Below are 24,040 nucleotides of genomic sequence, written 5' to 3' on the forward strand. Positions count from 1 at the left end.
AGCCACTCCATCCTACCTAGAAGCTTTTAATTTTATTTGTTTGGTTACTTAACAACAGTTTTTAGTCTGCTTTGATTAAGGGAATAATTTTTCTTGAAGAAAAAAGTATACCTTCAGTTACTTCTAGGAATAAGGGGATCAAAACAGTGTTTCTATATTTTTATATTTTGAATCTTCTTGTTCATTGGCATTTTCTCAAGAATGGATTCTATTTTTAAGTATACCAAAAGAATGAGAAGTATCTGACAATATTTACCATCAAAATTTTACTTGTTTTTTGCAGGAAGCTTTTTTATAATAACATGTAGCTAAAGATATTGACTTGGTAGATGTAGTTTATTTTCCAAATCTAGTCAATGAGACCATAATAAAATATAATTAATTCATAATAAAAACATGTCAATCAAAAAATTCAACAAAAATAATGATAAATTAATTGTCACTTAAGGTAGATGGAGATAAAAATGAGCAAATTGCTAATAATTTTTTTTCTGAACTAGCAGTACAGAGCTACTCCTCTCAGAACAGGCAAAGCAAATAGCATTATTCTAGACACCTAGAAGTTTCTAGGTTAATGAATCACTGCTATGTGCATGTTTTCCATCAAGAAAAAGGCAAAATTTTAATATAACTTTTTGCCTTATGACCTATTGGAACATGTCATACCTTATTCCAAAAAAAGATTCAAGATGACTTATATAAATAGAAATTAAAAATTGCATTATAAAGAGTAGAAGCTATTAGGGCAAAGAAAAATAAAAAAGAAGATAATTAGATAAATCTATGGATAAGGTGATTCCCACTATTAGAGTCAATATAGGTAGGTAACCCATACAACATATTAATTATCAGGTTTCATTCAGACAAATAAAGATTTTACTCTTTTTCTCTTCATTCTTTATTAAGGTATTGCTAACCTATCAATTGAAGTATTGGTGCAATACTTCATTGAAGTATTGAAGCAAAAGATGGTTCATTTTGTAGGGCTTGAAAAAAAGAGATTCTGAAATAAACAGGGAGGTGGTCTTTACAATTACCTTCAAGTTTATGATTTTATTATTCAGGCCAATTCTGAAGGCAAGAGAAATAATCGCCTATAAAATACGCTATGAAAGATTTTCTGTTCCATAAAGTTTTCTTCTACTCCAAAATGTCCTCCTCCCCAGACCTGTTCTACATTGTATGATACAATCTATTAGACCAGGAGTTGGCAAACATCTCTTGTAAAGGCCCAAGAGTGGATATTTTGGACTTTGGGGCACATGGTCTTATCAGAACTACTCAACTCTGCCACTGTATCAGTGGTACATAAAGGAATGAGTGGGCACTGTATTCCAATAAAATTTTACTTACAAAATCAGGAATAGGCTGGATTTGGTCCACAGGCATAGTTTCCCAACCCCAGCTTTAGGCCAAGACAGTGATTCACAGAACTTTCCATGGTACTCCCAGTAGAGATTCCCCAAGAGCCTACATCAAAATATCTTCCATATTTTGTATTTTATTTTTCAAAACCATTATAATTGTGCATTCTACTTTGCAATAATAAAATTGAATAATAATATATAACTATTTCAAAATCACATTAGAAAACGAAAATGGTGTAGTAAAATTTTCGGTCTTGCCCAAAGAGAGGTCTGGCCTTTGATCTCATCTTCTGAGAGTTAGTCTATATCATACATCATTAGGAGTCTTTGCTTGGGTGAGGACTGTCCAAGCCAGAAGGACTAACCATGTGATTTAAGGTGGGGGCTTTGGGTCACACATTATCAGACAACCTGTTTAACTATGTGGGCAATAAATCAACGAATCATACCTACCTGGGGAAGCCCCAATAAAAACTCTAAACATCAAAGTCAGGTGAGCTTCCCTGTTTGGCAATATGCCATGCATACTGCTGCACTGCATGCTAGGAAGATAATTCATCCAAACTCTATGGGAAAAGACAACAGAAGCTTCACATTTGGAATCCTCTCAGACTCTGCACTATGTGCATCTTCCTTAGGTTGATTTTAATCTGTGTCCTTTCCTGTAATAAACAATAAACATGATTATAATAACTTTTAGTGAGTTCTGTAAGTCCTTCTTGTGAATTAAGAAACCTGGGGTAGTTCCAGGAAACCTCCCAAATTTGCTGCTAGGTGTCAGAACTAAGGGCCATTTTGTGGAGGGCAGTGCCCTCTAAATTTGCAGTTGGGCTAACTCCAGGCACTACTATATGATTCTATGTTTTATTCTGCCTCTGGATTATCCTGTTTTATATTTGGCAGCTCACAAGCCTAATTGAGAAGTAGAGGATCAAGGGAATTAAGATCCCTGGTACACATATACCTGTGGTTTAGAAAGATAATGCCTATTACCCATTTAGCACTTCCATTTATTAACCTTAACTCAAATCACACCACCAAAAAGCTCTATGAGATGTTTCCTGCCTCTTCTCTAACAATTTCAGTTGCTTCAATGAATCAGTGACAAGACCAGGGCAAAGGGTCACAAATTACCTTACCAGTCATTCACTTCCAGCCAGTTGAAACATCTTAATAATCTGATTAAACATTTCAATATGCACCAATATTTTGATGAAGCTATTTAAAATGCTAACAGTTTAGCATGCATGCATGCATGACTCTACACAAAAGTTAGTAACAGCCTCAATGTACTCTGACTTGTCAAATCCATGTGAATATATTATATTCAATTCATGACACACATATTAAGGGGGTTATGACTTGAACTAAGGTGTACACTGAGGAAAATGGAGAGAAGAGTGAGTAAACAAAAAAGATGCTTATAAAACAATTGAAGAGATTGGGAATCACAATGATGAAACATTGGTAAATAATAATAGTGGTCAGCAAACAAAGGATGATTTTGTGAAAGAGGACATTTTTTCTCCATTCTTCTGTAGACAAATGGAAGAATAAAAATGTATAAGTAAAAATATAAGACGTATTCATTTTAGATCAATTTTCAAACATTTTTTAAGCCTCTAGAATCTTGCAATAATAGAATGGGTTGCTTTAGAAAGCTATGCTTTTTGAAGGTGTTCAAGCAGAGTCTGAATTATCACTCATTCCATGATTCATTCATTCAATAAATATTTGTGGAGAGCAGATTATGGGCAAGGCGCTGTGCTAAGACTATGGGAGTGGCAAAGATGAATCAAACTGAATTCTTCCCAGATGATAGACCTAAGATTTGAACGAAATAATCAGAATACAAAGTAGGAACAAAAAGTGTCCTTAGGAAGGTACAGATAAAGTTGTACCGGAATGCAGAGGAGGGAGGCATGACTTTTCAGTTCGTCAATGTTGAGAAGTTTTCTTCTCCTCTCCCCTGCAGTTCATTCTCCACAGAGCACCAGGAAATCTGGTCATATCACACCCCTGATCAAAACACTTCAGCAATTTTCCATGACACATAGAATAAATGCAAAATTGCATATACTGGCTTCTAAAGTCAGATAGAACCCGGCTTTTCCCTACTTCCCCAGCCTCGTGCTCCTCCTGCACCAGCCACAGTAATCTTTCTGTTTCTGGAACGCACCAAGCTCATTCATTCTGAGACCTTGCCATTTATCAGTTCATCTGCTAAATGCTCCGCTCCAAGATATTGATGTGCTTGAGGATCTCTCGTTTTCCATTTCTCAGCTTCTATGCCATTTCCTCCTTGAGACCATCCTCAACCACCTTCTAGATTAGCAGAAGGTGACATCCTTTATCCCCCATCTCTGCATAGCTATCACCATTTTCTTTTCTTCCCAGCACTACCAACATCTGAAATTATCTCTTCTCTTGTAAACTGCCTGTTTCCTGTGTCTCCCAACTATGACTTCCCAAGAGTAAAAATTTGTCTGTTTTATATGCTGCTGTTTTTCCAGCATCTAGATTAGGACAACGCCTAACATATCATAGGCATGCAATAAATACTTGTTGAAGCTGGACTGAAGGAGGTTTTTGCACCGGATAGGAGTGTAGACAAAAATATGAGAATCTTTAACTCTTTCTAATTCCTATTTTGTAATATCAGTTATCAATGATAATTCCCCTCAGCTAGGTCACCCCATTTTACCAGCCCTGAAATTGGGGTCATTGCTTTTCTCCTATTCTCCAGACACATTCTCCAACATTCAGGCCCAAATGAAGAGGTACCCTTAGGTAATTCTTTCTGAATCATAATTAACTTTTCTTTTTATAAATTCCTAAAATCTCTACTAACTTTTTGTACATATTATTTTGATATTGCTTTGACCTCGTTTTTTGTTTGATAGATGTAAGGCTGCCTATGCCAGTGCCAGTCAGTTGAAACACAATGCAAGCCGCATATGTAATTTTCTAGCAGCTGCATTAAAAAGAGGTAAAAAGAAACAGGTGAAATTAATTTTAATGTTTTGGGGGGCGTGGTGGCTCATGCCTATAATCCTAGCACTCTGTGAGGCCGAGGCGGGCAGATCACTCAAGGTCAGGAGTTAGAAACCAGCCTGAGCAAGAGCAAGACCCCCATCTCTACTAAAAAGAGAAATAAATTTATTGGCCAACTAAAAATATATAGAAAAAATTAGCCTGGCATGGTGGTGCTTGCCTGTAGTTCCAGCTTCCTGGGAGGCTGAGGCAAGAGGATTGCTTGAGTCCAGGAATTTGAGGTTGCTGTGAGCTAGGCTGACGCCATGGCACTCTAGCCTGGGCAACAGAGTGAGACTCTTGTCTCAAAAAAAAAAAAATGTTTTAATATAATCTCCTATGTCTAAAATATTATCATTTCAACATGTATTCTACGAGATATTTTATATACACTTGTTTAATGAGAAAATTATTTTACGTTGCTTCAGTGTTAATATTTAAAGTAGTTAAATTAAATAAAATTAAAATTCAATTTCTCAGTCACACTAGCCACATTTTAAGTGCTCAATTACCCACGTATGACTAGTAGGTACCTATACTATACAATTAATTGTAGAAAAACTGGTGCAGGAAATGTGCCTTTGAGTACTTCAAAGCATTCAGTACTTAATTTGTTAGATAGGTAAATTAATGAATAGAACATTATTTAAATTTTAATAAACAAATGATAAAATATAAATGAATGACTTACATTGTTTACCTAAATGTGTGTTTTAATTGCTGGCGTTGCTAGGAAGTAGCATTAATAACAGCAAAAATGGCACTAGAAAGTAAAAATACTGATAAGATTAAGGAATGTCATGAGACCATACTGTTGTGGTAAATAGTATTTCATATTTTAATCAGGGAGAGAATCATCTCAGGGCTGTCCTAAGCCTCTCAAGATTTTGCTCCCTTCATTCCACATGCTAGAAGTTCTGTTAAGCGTAGTTGGATGGGAGCTGGAGAAAAGGCTGCCACCTCCCCTTAGTGACGAGAGCAAACTATCACCACTCTTGCAGCCTTGCTTTCACGTGAGCCTCTATTGAAAAATAAAACAAAATCACAAAATAAATAAATTCACGCATTCATATGTACATACATAAATATTAATAGAAGAGGAAATGAAGGGAAATGAAATTAAAGTAGAATAATAAATGGAAGACAAAATTTCAAAGGAAATTAATAAAATATTCTAAGACCTAATTAAATAACCACAAGAATTTAAAAACAAAAGAGCTTAAATACAATTGACTTTTTTAAAAGTCACAAAGAACTTGAGTTACCAAGATAAAAAAAAAAAAAAAATTAAAGCTTTTTTAAAACTTCAGAGGAATAGAGTATAAAACTTAAGACCATTGGAGAAAAACTAAAAAGTTAACCAATAAAAATAGACTATTTCTATCATAATAATAAGTTCCATTTATTTAGCACCTGCCATGCACCTGGCACCATATTGAGTCATCTTTTTACAATAAATAGTGAGTAGTGTCTTTATCTTAGAGACGAGGAAATCAGGACTCAGGAGTCATCAGCAATTCGCACTGCCAGAAAGAAGAACTAAAATTGAAAGATGAAAATATTGAGTATGCTTCCTTTTTCAAATATTTGGGAAATGTAGGAAAGAAATGTATGTTTTGTTAAATGGTGATGCTGTAGTTTCAAAGTATGTGTCCCTCCAAAATACATTTGTTGAAACTTAAACTCTAATGGGACAACATTTATTAAAATGTAGGGCCTTTGAAAAGTGATTAAGTCATGAGGATAGAGCCCTCATGAATGGGATTAGCAACCTTATAAAAAGGACTAGAGGGAACTAGCGAGGCCCCTTTTTACCTTTCCATCACTTCTGTTGTGTGAGGACCACAGCATTCAAGGAACCATCTTAGAAATAGAAACCAGGCACTCAGCAGGCACTGAACCTGCCCACACCTTGATATTGGACTTCCAGCTTCCAGAATTGTGAGGAACAAATTTCCGGTTTTTATAAATTATCCAGTCTAAGGTATTTTGTTATAACCACACAAATGGACTAAGACGGATAGCTATACTCTTACGTAGAAACAAAAACTTATTTTATGAAAAAATACATTCTACCCTCATAGCCCCTTCCACATGCTGGAACTGTGCTGAGTTGATAGCAGCCCTGGCAAAGCGGTAAGCCCTAGTCAGAGATCCTTGATCTTCTCTGGGGTTCCTGGAACATAAAGATGCATGGGTGCAGAGTTCATGTGCGATTATTCGTGGAGGAAAGACCTAAGACATCAGCTTAGTGGCCCTTAACATACAACCTGAATCCAATGAAATGGCAATACCATGCGTTTCTACCAGTATCACTGGGACAGAACCTACCCAGTACCAATGTGCAACACAAGCTGAACTCTCCTTGGGGGAATTATTTTTTGCTATCTCAAAATGTGCAAGCCATAGCCTCTCAGGAAAAGAGCAAAGTGTTAACTATTTGTAGGGAAAACAGATAACTAGGCAAAACTGACCTCAGACACAAAATCCACAACAAAAAAAAAAAGAGAGAGAGAGAGAGAGAGAGAAAACTTCTAAAACAACCACAATAATATTTAGTCAAAGTAAAATTTGGCCACAAATTATCACTTATGGGAGATTTACTTTCTCATGGAATGTTTTCTAAGACTATTTTTTTTAAATCTCAGTTCTTTTCTGTTATTCCACAGCATAACTTTTTTTATTCCTTTGTGAGCTTTTATTTTTCTATATATCTTTCTGGGATCTTCTCCCCTTAACCTACCCTCCCTCATACACTTATTAAAGTTGTGTCTTATGTTTTCTAGATAAGCATCAAATTAATCTTGAAATCTCTATTCCTAGAAATGGCATGGATAGAGGCCTAACAGCTCTGCTCCAGAGATGAATGGGCCTGGCTTTTACCAACCCAGATGTCATCAGGAAAGGATTCCTATCGAAAGAAGACCTCAGTTTTCCTCTAACATATCTGCCATTTTAAAAATTCTGTAAATGTATAGAAAATGGTTCCTCAAATTTGTACTTTATTCTGCATTGCTTTATCTGTCTTCCAAAACATTAAATGTCTATGGCTTAGAATAAAGAACAATGTTTTAAGGGAGAGGATGTAGATTTTAGTCTCAGTTCCATAAGAATCTTGATGAGACCCCTCTAGTTACATAAGGGACTCTGAAGGATTTTCCACTCAACCTTCACTATCAAGTCAGTTTGAAATATAATCCTCAAATTGGCTTTTGGAAACAGACAAGATATAAATTATAAATGAATTCAAAATAAATAACTCATGAAAAATAAGTTGTACTCTTAGAATTTATAAAGTGAAATTCTTAAGTACTAACACAGCCTTTGCTGATTGGTAAGAAAAAACTAAAAAAAGCAATGGACTAGTCTAGTTTCTATACTTTGAGTCTGTGCAGGGAGAAAAAAAAAAAAAAAAAAAGCCCTAAAAAGTCAGCTTAGAAGGAGCACACTTTAGTAGCTAAGGCTGCATCATAGATTGATGAAACTATGCTTTAGAACAATCTAATTCCCTTTACTGAACCTTGGGGTTTCTCACACTTGCCTGATCATAACAATTATTTTGGCTTCTTTGGAGGTCCTTCATTGATGGGTCTGGGCTGAGACACAGAGATCTATACTTGTGAGAAGCACCCTGGAAATAGCCAGGATTAGGTTAGTTTGAGCAACCCTGCTTTACAGTGCTAAGACCATCTTCTAATGTTAATTTGGTTTCTGAGATTCTTTCCTTCTCAAAAGAATAAAGGCTTTTCAGCTGTCACAAGGATTCTAGTCTGTTTGGTAATCATATTTCTCAGTGGGAAAAAATCCTGTCTGTAAATGATTTCTAACTTGTCTTGTATAAATAAGCACCCGAACCCCAGCTAGTTGCCCCTGTATAAACTGAGAAAATGTTGCTACAGTACCACTGCATTACATCAGACTAGAGCTAATTCTACCAAGAAATTAATTTTTTTAATGGTCCCAGCTCTGAGACAAGGACAATCACTTTTAAGGCTTTCCCTGAAATAGGCTTCCACCTTTGGATTGAAACACCTTAAATTTCTGATGTAAAAACTGAACAGCAGTTAAAGAGTGCTTTGGTATAAACACCCATCCTCTATGTACACAATCTTCATAGACCAGAAGGGAAGCAAAGAGTAAGATATGGAAGGTAGCTCTGGTTCCTCTCTCCATTCCTCCTGCCGCCTCCCAAATACAGCGTGACAGCTTTACCCTCACCCATGTCACCCTTTACCCTCCCATCCAAATTTCCACAAAAGATTCTGTTAGTATTCTTCAGCTTCCTACGCTTTCTAAATTTCTTCCACCTATTTGCGAAGCCTTTTGCAGGGTGGTTTAGCCATTTGCCCTCCAAGCGTCTTGTCCCTGACAGTGTTGTTCTGTTCCTCTAACGCTGGCCCTACCCTATGTTCTGCCATATTAAAGTGATTCCTAACAAGTAGTGTAAGCAGTAGATAAGAGCCAAATATGATCAGAGGGAGTATTATTACACTTTGTATTTGAAATCATAAAATCTTATCTTTGCTTTCTCACAAGAGTGCCATTATCTCCACTTCCCACATGGGGAAACAGACCCAGAAAAATCAAGTGACTGGCTGCCCTCAAATCAGTAGCAAGCCCGGGACTGGTGCTTAGACACTTCTACTGCATTGTGTTCTCCAGTTGGCCCATGTGCCTGTCATTAAATTATTATTTCATTCAAGAACTATTTACTCTTTCTTCCAGATTGTTAATAAAGACATTCAACAAAACCAGACCTCACGCTGACCCTGCAGTCAACACATTGCCCTGCGTCATTAGGATTTGTCCTCCAGCCAGTTCTCAGTCCATGTGACAGAGCACACAGCAAAACCAATGCTAATTAGGTTGGCAAATAAGATTTATTGAGATACTGTATCAAATGGATTACAAAAATATAAATATATGTGTGTTAAGGTACATCCATTGTGCTCAGTAAGTTTTTAATTCTATTGAAAAAGCTATCAAGATCGTCTGGCACGATTTGTCTTTTATAAATCTGTTCTTTTATAGCAGAGCTCTTTTAGCTCTTTTGATTCCATTATCCTCTCAGTGTTTCAATCTTAACAGTGGCCCTGTTATTTAAAAAAGGAATGATTTCACAACAGGAATTCAAATGCAGATTCTTTATTCCAAGACGATTAATAGTAAAATTAACAACAATTAAAGAATACCAACCTAAAGAGAATTTTCGGCATCTTATTAAGCATCTTGGGACCAAAATGAGGATTCCTGATTTTCAGTTCTCCTCCCTAGCACTAAACAGTATCCTTTAGTGCCAAAATTATGATTCCTGAGAAAAGGCTCATAGAACTGTGCTTGTAATTGTGTCCTCCAAATGGAGCAATTCCCATTCATGTGCCTGATTTTTAGACTTGTTTTTCTATGGATTCCAGCCTACTATGTTTATTTTCTTGCCCTAAAATTCCATACTTAACTGCTGGATATGAACCTTTGTTGATACAGTATAAAACTTTACCTACACATTTTTTTTTACCTGTTTAAGCCATATGTTTTATACAGTTCAAAAGAATTATTCTATCTTTTAGTGAAAATTTGAAATGTCATAAAAGGCAAGGAAATTCCATTTAAACTTAAGTTGAAGTGGTCTCCTGATGACTGCTCCAAAACACATTTTATATGAATGAAAATTGGGTCAGCTAGGAATTAAATTAACAACCACCATATTTCCTTAACCACAATTGCATAACCTTATGTCCAAGATATTCACAGCTGAGGACTTTACCACTGACTTACCAAAAATATTCTACGCACATACTGTTTTTTCCCTGTCTTTTAAAAAGTTCCCTTCTGGGCGGGCTTTTTATTTTTACTGTAGATCTGATGCATTTCACTAGGACCATACACTGTACATATGTTCCAAGTAACATGAGCTTTAAAATTGCAGTATTCATTAACTAGAATGGCCATTCTGGAAAATAATATCTAATTTAAAATTTTAGTATCATAGAAAGCTCTGTGTTAATTAATGGCACTCTTCATTGTGACAGCAATCACGTCTTTAAGTATTTTGATTTTTTTAACAAAAGTATAATATATGATATTTCAAAGGGTTTGAAATTTGCATGGGAGGGAAAGAACTACATTTTAGCACTGGGTTAGGAGACTATATGTTAACTATATGTTTGTAATACATATATTCACACGGATATGGATCATTTTATATGTGTAATACTATAAACTTATCTCTTTATAATAATTGAAAATATAGCAGCAATTATGAGTGCATATTTAATAGTATCAATTAATATGAAATTATATTTACCTACAAGAAAAATGAAGGGTGTTCAGATTTTAAGAGTTCCTTGTGGAGTCCTGCTCTGTCACTTGAGCTTGCTTTTTTACCTCAAGGACATTCTGCACAGGCAAGTTTACAGCTGTCCTAGACTGAGAAAGACCAGAGTACTTTATTATTAGCAACAAATGTGTCTATGTGTTTTCATTTAAGGGTATCAGCTGCTACAAGAACAAACTTGCAAATCTCTTTCTGAGTTTACTCCATGTGACAACAAAATGGTTTTCTCAGAGAAAATTCTTTTGAGTTTGTATCATGTCATCATTTTTATTAACTGTTGAAGTATCCAAATTAAATATTCATACTACTTTAAATGCAAACACAAAAGGAATTTAATAGAAATTGATAATATCAAGACCTGATTCAGAATGCAATTTAAATTCTTATGTAACATAGTTTCACTATTTATTAATGTTTATTTACAAGTTTCATAAGTGCATGGTATGGAAAGTGACTTACATTTCACGTTCTGTGAGCAGAAGTATCTTATGAAAGAACAAGTTGAGTTGTTTCCTAGGTTTTGCTCTGTGTTAAGTACATTACATGTATATGGTGTATCTTTGCATCCTCGCAACAAATCTCTGAGGCAAAGTCTATTGATATCCTCATTTCACAGATGAGGAATATGCGGCACAGAAAGGTTGAGTAATTTATTCAAAGTACATAGCTAGAAAGCAGGATTTGGACACAAGTAATGCTGCACAGCTCTCGCCCTTGAAATCATGCTGAAAAATAGTGTAGATCACTGATTCCCAGACTTGAGCAGGATTCAGAATTATATGGAGGGCTTTCTAAAACACACACTGCTGGGCCTCATCCCCAGAGTTTTCAATACAGCAGGTCTGGTCTGAGACCTGAGAATTTGCATTTCTAACAAATGCCCAGGTGATATGATGCTGCTAGTCTGGGGACCACACTTTGAGATGTAGATGACTCTCTGGAAGAGAGATGTAGATGACTTCAGGGATGTAGATGACTCTCTGGAAGCCAGGACAATTGAGCTATACCATGGAGATTTTAGGAACTGGAGATGGAAAGGGGGCAATCAGACACTAAGGCAGAAAGTGAAGCAAGATGTTCGGGAAAAAGGGAGTCTCTCAGGAAGAGGAAAGCAGGAGCTAGAAGCTCATATCAATGGGAAAGTCTACAGCTGAGAGGAAAAGGACAAGTGGAAAATCTAGCAAGAAAAATAGATGTCAAACCAAGGAAGGAACTTTAAAGAAGGGATGTTGAAGTGTCACAGTCATTTCTAAATCCTGGGAAGATATTTGACTTTTCTAAAGCATAAAGACATTGCAACAGCAGACAGTAGTGGCAAAAGCCTCAATCTGGCAGACAGGATAAAACACGCAGCCCAGAACTTCTGGTGATCCTGTGGCAGTCACCTTAATGCTGTGGCCCTCAGTCTCCTAGATTGTCATCATGTTGACTCTAGTTCATCTTTATGCTTTAATGATCCAAGGTTCAATTGATGGGGATGGGGTGACGACCCTCTGGTATATTTGCTTTGCAAATCTGCTTTCATCTAACTTGCTTATAAATTGATCATCCTGCTGCACGGCCTGAGTTAGAATGTAGACATATGAACTCATTAATGATTTCTTATTAAAAGAGGTAACATTTACATTTGCCTCTGGTTTTGGTTTGAGTCTGTAGGCAACACTACAGTCAAACTGTGATTTATTTTTAGCAGCCAAGAAAGAGAAGATCGCCTAATGTTTGTTGCTTCTTGGGCCTGCCTTCTATGTGGATATCTGTGAAAGCTGTCAATACAGTCAATGGAAGAAGTGAGGTGCGCCAAGCTTGTTTTCTTGGTTATAATTGATGGAGGCCACTCAGGGCCATGTTCCACATACCCTCAAAATTAAGATGGCATACAATGTCTCCTGTTCGCCCAATTCTTTTTATTAAAGCATCAAGGCACTTTTTAAATCAAGAAGAAAGGGAGGTGGGTTTAGTCCTCTGTCTGGGATGCAGGAAAATTTAAGAGGGAGACATTCCAGGCCAGGGGACCAACAGAGGAACACTGGAGGGTTAGTGCTCATCTTGACATCACCATCATAGACGTTCTCTTCTCACCCAGGGTAGGACCAGTAATCTTTCCAGTCTCCATTTCCATATATTTTAACAGTAACCCAATCCGTGTGTGACAAGGGGACTTGAGCCTGTCTTTGAGTTTCTCTCTTAGCCTCCTGTTTCTAGCTCTACATTCAGCTTCTACTACATAGTTAGGCAGACTGAGTAGAATCATGCCTGCTTTTGCAGCACTTTTTTTTTGCAAAGTGCATAAAGTTTGTGGTACTTTTCACATCCTCATTTTTCAAATATAAAGACGGATCCAAAAAAACAAAGCAGCTTGTTCTAAGGTGGTAGCAGAAGCAGGACTAGAGCCCAGGCCACTCGTCCTGCAGTCAAAGATCCTTCTGGGCCTCCGCTTCCCTCGGACTTTGCAGCCAGTGAAGGTTTCCTTGTCATATTTACTCCCCACTTGCACGCACGCTCATAGTTGCTCATGCACACTCTAACACACCCATAATCACACACACTCACCCTCTTACACACTTTCATGCTCACACACACTCACACTCATTTGCTTTCAGGAGCACCAGAGCAGCAGCTTCCCAACATGGCCTGCAGATGGAGGCCCCGCTCATCCCCTCAGAGTCCTTTTGTTGGATCAAAGTGATTCATGCAGGGTTTCAAATCTGACGTCAACACCCAGCCAAGGGTTCAGACCAGATCTCAGCCTGCATGAGAGTTCCCGTTGGAGGCACCGACCCCAGTTTTTTGAGTGCTATAGTAGGTGGCAGACAGCGAGGAACAAAACTTTCAAGAGAAAGTAGTCAGAAAGGGACCCAGTGGTGGAATTCTAAGATGAAGTCTAGTGGCCAGATGGGAACCGATGCCAGAGGATCAATGACTTCAAGAGTGAGTTTTCAAGGCAAGAATCCATTATTTGAGCAGGACCAGATTCCAAAACAAAATCCAGGCACCTCAGAGTGGGGTAGGCATGAGGAAGTGGATGGCATTGAGGTTTATGAGGTATCAGAGGATAACTGGTGCAATGAGGGCTGTCCCCAGGCATGACTTTAACAGTGAGGGAAGGTAGTTTGGCTGTAGCTGGGCTTTACTGGCCTCTTTATCACAAGTGACACTCTTTGCTCTATTCTGTGGCAGCTTCTGACACCTAAGGTCTTTGCCTCTTCCTTGGACAAAGAAGGCAAAGGTTACTACAACTAAGTCACACCAGTGGCAAGGTTTAATGAACACTCCAGTTTTATAATTACTTCTTTGGGGGTGGCAATTATAGATCTATCCCTCTCCCCCAACCCCAGTTTGTAGTCTGGCAACTATTGCTGGTGAGATGGGGTTTCCAGAAGGCGCCTAGAAATATGCTGGGTCAACGAAGAAGCCTCTGAGGGAAGCACCCACCGTTTCATGTGAGAGAGATCTAGAACATGTTCTCACAGCCGCCCAGAAGCTGCATATCAAGTTTATCCAGACTTGGATCGCCATGATCCCTGAACACAGCTTTTAATTAATCAACAATTAGTCAACAATATGCAGATAGGTAAGATAATTATTTGAAATATCCATTACCTTCTCTGTTTATATAGCCTGTTTTATGTCTAGGCAAAGTGGGTGGCCACAGCAAAGCAAGATTTGATCTGTACAGAGCAAGAAAGGACACTGTCTCAACTATAAATCCTCCTCTTGTCAAAGGCACAGAGATAATCAACTATATTCAAGGCATAACTATTCCCTTGGATATTTACCAATAATAAAGCCAAAAATATTTCACCCTACAAAGGATGTGTTTACATTTTATCTTGCAATATGCTCACCTAAAAAACATTTTTATAAAGAAGTTGCATAAGAAGAAAAATAGAACTATCAAGTTTCAAGCCTGCTCCATACACCAGCAGCAAGTTTGCAGATATGAAGATCTCACATTTTGTCAAGAGAAGGTAACAGACCTGTTAGAAATTAAAAACAAGCCAGGTACGGTGGCTCCCAACTATAATCTCAGACTCAGGAGGCTGAGGTACGAGGATTGCTTGAGGCTAAGAGTTTGAGTCCAGCCTGGGCAACATAGTGAGACCCCCATCTCCTAGAAAGGAAAAAAGAAATTAAATGCAAATACCATTTCCTAATGGAATTTGGCTTTTATTCTAAGCTGACATCTGGACTAATTTGCCAATGAAGGCTCTTTCTACTTAAAACCTTGAAAGGGAAAAATAGACTAAATAAGTTATATTTTAGGACTGACCTGATGTCCTAATTTTATCTCCACACAAAACTTCACTTAAGGTTAAATTATGATATGGGTCTTCTTTGATCTTTCTACATCACTTGGATGGTGAGTCAGTTCTCAATGTTTACTTTGTGGTATCATGGCAATAAAAATATTGTAACAGCTTTGTTTTACTGTTCAGACTTTCTCAAAGAAGTAATCCTAATGCCAAAAAAGTAATGAAGAACACCAAGGCGTTTCTCAGTTGTTAACATACCAATCACAAGAAAATCTATCTCTAGCAGTATTGCCTTACTACAAGTGAATAAAATAGCAATCAATTGTAGAATAATTTTTAATATTGGCATGTTAAATCTGTATAAAAATAAAAAAAATATAAGCATCATTTTTCTACATAATATTTACCGGGTATAATTCTTTCTACAGTTACTGATAAGTTATTATTCCAGCTCATATTCACTGTTTCGTTTTATTTTTTCACATTGCCAAAACATACACTATTGACCATATAAGGTAAAATGGCCCTGTGTGTAGACCACATGGCGAACGCTTGCATTTCAATTAAAACCAGATCTCTTGACATCTTTATGCATCTGAGCCCCAGCCATATGAGGTTAACTCTGTCAGCCTCCTCCCCTCGGCGTAAGCACATCTATTCTCAGACTGTGAAATATGGGCCTTAGGTGTCAGGGGAAGAATTGCTGGCTGGTCACAGCTGCGGCCTGGTGGGGAGTACTTTGTGTGGTCTGTTAGCAGAACTTTTCTGCCTTCCTTCCCAGCTGTGCGCTGCTGAGTGGGAGAAGGTGTACCCCAGGCTCATCAATCCTCTTTGTGCTCCTGACACTAAACCGGGAGGGCTAGAGAGAGGCAGGACAGGGGGAGAGGTTCAGAGGCCAGTTTGTTCCCACTGAGCAAAAGAATAGCATGGAAAAGAGACCAAACAATTGTTCCTCTTAGGTTGCCTAGAAAGAAGACAGAGGCTGCTAAATGAATGAATCATTCTTTGGGAGCTTCTGTACCAGGCTGATAGCTACATTTGAGTCAAAACTGAATAAGGGGGAAAAAATCTGAAAAATGTTAGGTGGAAGCTAGCTGGGGGAAAAAAACCCTCAAAATTTCACTTTGTTTTATTCACTGATGATTAACTTTAAATATGGTCATTTAATGATCAGCAAGGCTGTTTAAGTGATTAAAAGACATTTTCCCAGTATTTTCAAAACAAAAAACAAATAGATTTTTATATTTCTGTAGCAGATTTCATTTAATTAATTCTAACTAAAACGTTACTCTTATTCAAGTCCATTACTGCTAGAACTAACTAGAAGTAAAAGAATAGATGTGAAAGTATGGTGTGAGAATTTTCATTTGGATTAAAAATAAAAGAATAAGCTGAATTCTTAGTTGCAGGAACCTCTGCTGACATGTTCCTTCCCATCTGACACCTGAAAATCACACTATTGCTTGTCCAAACTTGGGTTTTGAGTACATCTTAGAGATCATCACAAAAAATCCCAATGTCTCCTGTTTCCAGTTACTTCAAGGATATGGCTATTATTCATTCTGTTCATTAAAGAGTCTAAAAGTAAAAAGTCTAAAATACAGTTTCTGCAAGATTGAAAAAAGATAAAAATGACTTCCAGTGTTTCTTAACTCTTTCCTGCAGCTTATGTTTGGGAAAAGATGTTACAAACCAGTTTACTCATCATTAGTATAGAGGAATCAAAATATAACAGATTACTATAATGATAATCAAAGTATCCTTAGACTTAAATAATAATCTTTGAAGAAAGATTATTATTCCAACTCAATTAGTTGATTAAGTTCTCTCTGGTAACTCAAAGCTAAGTTTATTTTTGTTGGAATACCACAATTTTTTAGCAGTAGAAAATTTTGTTTGCTTTTATTATTAGGTGAAGTAGTGTACTTTACATTCAAGCTGTTCCTTTGAAGACCACTGTTGTCATCCTTTAAGAGTAAAAATTTTTCCAGATCCCCTGCACCTGTTTTCACAACCATGACACAGTCAGCAAGTTTTCTTCTCTTTAACATTTGTTGCTAAGCAAAATATATTTCAGTATGCCTGCTATAAAATTGTCAATCAAGCAAACATTGCAAGTGTTTGGTAATCTGATAACACCTTACCCTAATAGCCATTCTCTGATACCTTAACAATCAATGCTAGGATATTTTAGAACAGAGCCATGCTTTTTATTGTGTGAAATCAGAGATGTGATGAAAAGAAGTCTAAAATCTCATTTCCCACTGTTTCATTGGAGTTCTTATTTTACTCTCTTCATTTCTTTATTGGAGCATTATGTCATGACTGGCTATTTTCACAATAAAAGATGCTTTATCAACAGTAGCAAAGGATTTCTCTCAGATAGCAAAAAAAATCAAAATAAAAATTGTCTTGTAAAAACTTACTTTCATTTCATATTACATAAGTAAATGTGATGTCAGACCCAAACTCTTAAAATTATTTTGTGATTTTTTTTGCATTAAATGGGTTGAATTTAATTTGTTTATTCTTGCCAACTATAAGACAACATGCAGAAAATAAATGCCATTTGAAAACTCTGATTTTTAAGGACTGTTTGTTAAGGGGTGGGGAGCAGAGATTTGTCAGAGACTATTCATCCTCATAGCCAGCATGGGAGAACATGGAGAGCTTTTGTGTGTTAGTATTCCTTTGAATACTTATTTTCAGTCTGTCTTAAAAAAAAAAATCCCTGAGCAATAAAATAGAAAGTATACTGTAGGAAGCTATTTCCCTTACATTGATTGTAAAGAGATACCAATACAGGGCTATGCATTGGAGCAATACTTATGATAATGGAGTTTGGTGCTGTGTTTGTTATTGCCTGTACATTTTCCAATGGATTGCATGTGACTGTGATAAAGAAACAGTCTATGATAGCTAAACAAAGGGGCAGTCTTTTCAGTTTATGTTTGAACTTCCACTCTTCTGTACAAATCAAACAAAGTGGTATCCAGCTGCTCACTTGCTCCAACCATAAAACATTACTTTATCGTATACTTCTGTGCATATCTATAAGTACATTATGTAAACCATTGTATTATGAGAAAGTTGAGGTCTCAATTGCATCAGAATCAGGAAATACAAGGTTAGGATTGCCAGTTTAAACTCAGACCCCTCTCAACATTATCGGCAATATAATAGCGCCTTTCATTTCATGAATTCATTGTTTGTGACCGTTTATGTTATGTGTGAGCATCTGGTAATGACTGACAGACAAGATTGCAAACCTGCAGAGGACCATTCTTCCTTAGTATTGTAGCATATTCTCGTCCATTATTTTACATGCATAATCCCCGAACAGTGCAAGCCTGAGACAGCTGTGAGCATCTGTTCACTGAATACACCTATCCCCGTGCCCACAGCATATCACATGGAGCACAACATCTGAGTTTAACCACATCACTGGGCTCCTACACAGAGAGCTTTTCCATATTAATGAGTCTTTTGTTACTAGCATTTATGGGATTACATCTAATCACATAAGAGAGCACTCAAGAAAAAATCTTGGGAAATATAAAAAAGCATGAAAAGAAAAATAATATTTTACATTTTGCTATGTGTCTTTCCTTACCCTTACTAATATTTCTACATTTCTATTTTACAAAATTGACATGTTAGTCAAACAATTGTGTAGGCTACTTCCTTCAGCGTTAATATTTTATGACCATTCTTCCACCACAATAAATATTCTTTTATGACATGGTTGATTAAGGCTATGTATTTTCATTCTATGAATGTGAAAATCATTTTCATAACTGTCTCCTGTTTTATGGACCAAAAAAAATTTTTCATATTATAAAATGCCTACCTTGCACCAACCTTAATTTTCCTTAGGATAATTTTTTTCAGAAATAGAATTGTGTCCAGGACAAAAAGAAATTGTAAGATTTTTGATACCTATAGTAATATTATCTCTCAGAATGTTTATTATGTATCAATTTGTACTCTCTGGGCAATATTCCTTTAAGTAGAACTGTTTATGGAAACTTCTATGCTCACATTTTGCTAAGAAACTTGTTCAATAAATGCAACTGCTATATCCAGTCCTATATTGTAAATTTAAATAATAAAAATGATGGAAAAACACATCTAGACCTAGTCTTTCATGCTTACACTGAATGAGGAGAAACTGTTTAATTACAGAGTAAGAATGTATTTATTCCCTCCATCCTGACCTGATTTTACTCTCCTCATCAATATCCTGAATTTTACACACTCAAAAAAGTCTCCTTGTATTCGTACAGGTTTCATTGCTGCTGTGCAATTTCTCATTTTCCACACTGAAGGCTGCATACAAAGAGGATCTCTTTCTGACTCAGGCCATCTAAGCCATAGGATTGAACCACAAACATGCAATTTGGCAAAACTCTCCAATGCTCAGTTGGCACATGCTTATAAACACAGGACTGACACAGACTCGTGAGTTTTGGCTGTGGTTAGTGGAGTGTGCCTTCTCCATGCACATGCCCACCAGCTTGTAAATGACGTGAGCGTGCTGGGGCCTCGATGGTGCGTTCTTTTGCACACACTCTCTTTCATGCTCTCTCTCTCCCTCTCCCCTTCTCTCCTTCTCTCTGTTTCTTTTAGGAGGAAAGAGTTAAAAAAAAAAAAAAAAGGAATGCAATCAATGAGCAAACACTCAAGTGGAGGTGGATGACAAACAGCTGCTGCCTGTTGCCCCAAAATGCACAGATCAGACCCAGCCTCATTTTGCCATAAGCTCGGATCACAGCCTTTGGCATAATCACTTTGGGATAATGTTTATTTTTTCAAACTTTTGAATCTCTGAGCAAGTGAACAGATAAAGAAGGAAAATTGGTAGCATAATATTGCAGGGAGGCTGAGTCTGTGCATCCACCAAAACATGCATTATCTCTATCCATTTTTGTGGAGTTACCTTAAACTGATCAAACATGAAATAAAATAGTCAAGAATACAGAACATAGAAAATACAGTGCTGTATCTGAGATATTTTTATGACCATGATCTCATCATCCCATTGGAGATAAATACTATATTTTCTTGCTGCATCTCTTTGGTATAAAGTGACACAGCCAACTTGATATAACCTAAATCTCCTGATTTTTAAACCAATGATCCATATTTCTGATTGAGCATCTGCATTGGTATCCCTATACATCACTTTTTGAAAAATAGAATATTTTTGTATCTTGCATTTCAGACAAGTTCCTATATCTTACTCTTTTTATCAACTGTAGATGTATTCCAACCTATTTACCCTAGCAAAAGAGGCAAATTTTTCAAGCTTATAACAACTGTTTATCTAATTGCATTTTAATGGAGTGCACATTGTTTTGGTTTTTTTGCCTAAGTAGCATTTTAACCCCTACAATCAGTTGATCTTGAATTGATGTGCTGTTGTTATCTGCAAACACCCGAGGCCTATGCACATGCACACATACACATACACTTCACACACACACACACAACCACTTCACTCACATACACTTGTGCACACTTACACCAGGACCTGGGAATCCAAGGCAGTTCAGAGCCTGATGTATCATTCCCTAGTGTATGAAATGAAAAATTGTTCCTTAAAAAACACTCATATTCACATAGTGCATTTTAGTTTTGTTTTCTCAGTGATGGTGGTGGTTGGTTTCTATTGGACCCCAGGTGCAGAGAGTTAATTATATTCAGTTGAGATATGTTGATACCAGTGAGTGGAGAAAGGCCCCTCTCATTTATGTATTTATTCCCTTTCGGACCCATTTTTCCTCCCCCACATGGGTAGCCATTCTAACGTGCTTAATACATGCTGTGTTTCCCCGAAAATAAGACAGGGTCTTATATCTATTTTTCCTCAAGAAGACACCCTAGGGCTTATTTTCAGGGGATGTGTTATTTTTTTTAAATACGGTACAACAATCTACATTTATTCAAATATAGTTAAGTCATCTTCTTCTGGAACATCATCATAACTCTCCAAACCCCAAATTCCATCCTGAATTTCTTGGGATTCCATTTCATTTAGAACCATTGGCCCCAATCTCTCATGTGGAGCAATAGAGCTCTCATGGGACAGATGAGAAGGGCTGCTCGTCTTCTTTACCGCTCCGCCAGGAAATGCATGGGTTGTGCAGATACACTGCGTAGCCACGCCCATCACTAGGTCTTATTTTCAGGGTAGGGGCTTATATTGTGCAAATGCTTAGAAATCCTGCTAGGACTTATGGGTAGGTCTTGGTTTCGTGGAAACACGGTAGCTTTCATTTGTAAGGGTGCTGTAAAAGACAACTTGATAAGTTTTGGTATTGTTCTGTTAAATTTTAAAAGAATCAAAACATCTACTTCTTTCAGTTTTTAAATGTTTCAAAGTACAACTTAATTTAAAAAGGGGGGGTGCTTTTCTTCCAATACCATCACTTATTTACTAGAAATGAATTAATACTCCCCTCCGTCACTTCTTTCTCCAGTCCTTCTAATCAGCCCATTTCTCTCTCAGACTGAGTCCCCATCATGCTTTGCTCCTTTGCTTTCATTTCTCTTCCAAATGAGAGCAAAATCCAGAACTTTACCAAAATGCAGTGAAAATTATGCCAATTATTTACAGAAATGTTAATACATGGATGAAATCAAGAAGTTTCAAAACAATTTTCTTAATAAGCCATATTTGTCATGACTTTTTTATTCATATGGTCTTCCATACTCATCCCCTAAATAGCTTGGTTTGAAGAAATGCACAAACTAAGACTTAAAAGTGTACTCTGGGCTGGGGACTTGGAAAACAGAGAGAAGATGCATGCTGCTGAATCTTTTCATTCTAGTCAGCATGTTAAGATTTAGGGGGAAAAAATCTGTTAGAGAACAATTAAGGCAGTGTTCAGTTGAAAGCCAAATTTCCTAGAGCTTATTTTTTTTTAATTTTAGCAAAATCATTGGGGTTGATGTGGTCAAACAAGCTTTTGCAATAGACCTCCTTCCTCTTCTCTGTTAAGCTACTGTTAACCCTAATTTATGGATGAGGAAATTAAGACTTAAGGGGGTAATTTACTCATGACCATACAGTTGTCAGAACTGGAATCCAAGGATTTTTTTTTTAAACCCCAAAGTCTATGCACTAAAACAGGTACTCTAACTGTTTATTATTATGGTCAAAACTTTATTTGACATTATAAAGATGTCTCCATTATTCTGTAGTCCTCATTTATTCAACAATCTTGGTCCATCCTGTGTGCCAAGTGCTATGCTAATCATTGGAGACAGAGGGATTAGATAGCACAGTGTCTTCTGTAGTGGGTTGAAGTCTTGAGCAAAGCAAATAAGATGCTTACCTGTTGAACCCCAGACATTCTTATTCAGGTGCAGTTTTGTAAATTGTACATCAAGGGCATTTTCAAAGGGAAAAAATATGATAAAGAAGCATAAATAACAATAAGCACAAAATAGAACCTTTTTGGTTTACTGCAGCTCCAACTGGTTTTCTTGCCAAATGAGTTTCCCATTTCTGACTACAGACTCTCCCCTGATTGGTATCTCTCATATCGGACTCAATCTCCTAACTTTAGATCAAATGTGACGTATTAGTACACATTTACTATCATGATTATCCAAAATGATTATTTGGATTTTAGCACCCAGCTCCTAATTTTATAGACCAAAAAAAACATGACATGGAATCTGCTTCTGATTAAAAAATGAAGATTTCCTAAGATCCATATAACAATCTATTTGTTCCACTCTTTAAAAAGCTACTTGTTAAGTCCATAAAGCAGCAATGAATGAAAATCAGAAAAATGCCACTTTGAAAGGTGTTTCCTAGAATTTTATGTACACATTCTGGAACTTCGAGCTAACAAAGCCGTAGTTGGGACTCTTGGCCTGTCTCATGCCACCAATCAGATCATACAATATTGTAAGCAGCATCATAATAAAAATAGACATAATATAGAAACAAATACTGGTCAAGAGGCTCACAGGGGTCAGCTCCAGGTCACTCATGCACATGAACAACATTTTATGATTTGGGTCACTGCTAGCCTAAGGTACACATTAACTTTAACTGAAGCAAATTTCTGAAGATTTCCTCAGAAATGAGTCCAAGCAATTTCCCTCTTTCTTCATTTGTAATGTGTTGACATTAATTAGTACCTAATTCCTGGAGTGTGTTCAGGCTTCCATGACAGACAGAAAGGAGCGATTTCTGGGCAGATTAGGCACACAGCTTCTTGGCACAGTTCCAGGGGACGGAGGAACCACCTGCTGCTCTCAAAAGCGGGTCCTCCTCAGGCTGGGAGATCTGTAAAGAGAACAGGAAATGGTTCTCCTTAGTAGTAATAATCACTTTTCCTTAAGAAACTCAAGATACCCTGGGTTATTGTCTAAGATCCATGAGGAAAAAATGGTAGTCATTTAATGACCAAGCATGATGACTGAGCAAGCCAGTGCCCAAAACAGGTCTGACTCCAGGACTTTCTGGCTCTGTTATTTAAAATTTATTTAAAATGTCTATATTTATTCACACATCCTTGATCCAACATATGCACAAACAGCTTCTATGTTTCGATGAAAATAAATTTTATGAAAGATAGCTTCATCACATCAGTTAGGCTATAGTTAGATTCAAAGTATGGGGAGACTGAAAGAGTAGAAGGAAATATCCATGTATATATGACTGCACCTAATAAGGGAAGTCTTCTCCTTGGTCAGAGAGCTGTGATATTCCTGTGCCATTTTAGAACTTCACTTAGAAATGCTGTTAAAGGCCACTGCTTGCCCTCAACCTGGTATGTTAGGATCTTCATTGACAAAACACATTTGATTATTAGAAAGATGAGGCTAGAGAATGAACAAAATAATAATGAGGGAAAACAACGAAATTGTCTTTTTCAAAAGAGAATGTGAATGCTACATAGATTCTAATAAACAATACTTCAATAAGAAGCCTGGAATAGTAGACATATGCACAACAACATAAATAGTACCTGAGTAAAACAAGAAAAAACAGACCGAGAATTATAACCTAGTCTCATCTGTGAAAATAAAAA

General features: G+C 36.9%; 1 long non-coding RNA gene across 1 annotated transcript; it reads right to left on the reverse strand.

The window, feature by feature from the left end:
* Nucleotides 1–1,528: 1,528 nt before the first annotated feature.
* Nucleotides 1,529–23,281, reverse strand: LOC142873685 (uncharacterized). Its single transcript, XR_012921641.1, has 3 exons — nucleotides 23,145–23,281; nucleotides 10,709–10,826; nucleotides 1,529–2,029 (listed from the first exon to the last, which is right to left on the reverse strand). It is a non-coding gene; the product is annotated as an uncharacterized LOC142873685 (long non-coding RNA).
* Nucleotides 23,282–24,040: the final 759 nt, after the last annotated feature.

Source organism: Microcebus murinus, chromosome 11 (genome assembly GCF_040939455.1).
Source record: "Microcebus murinus isolate Inina chromosome 11, M.murinus_Inina_mat1.0, whole genome shotgun sequence".
Lineage (NCBI taxonomy): Eukaryota > Metazoa > Chordata > Mammalia > Primates > Cheirogaleidae > Microcebus > Microcebus murinus.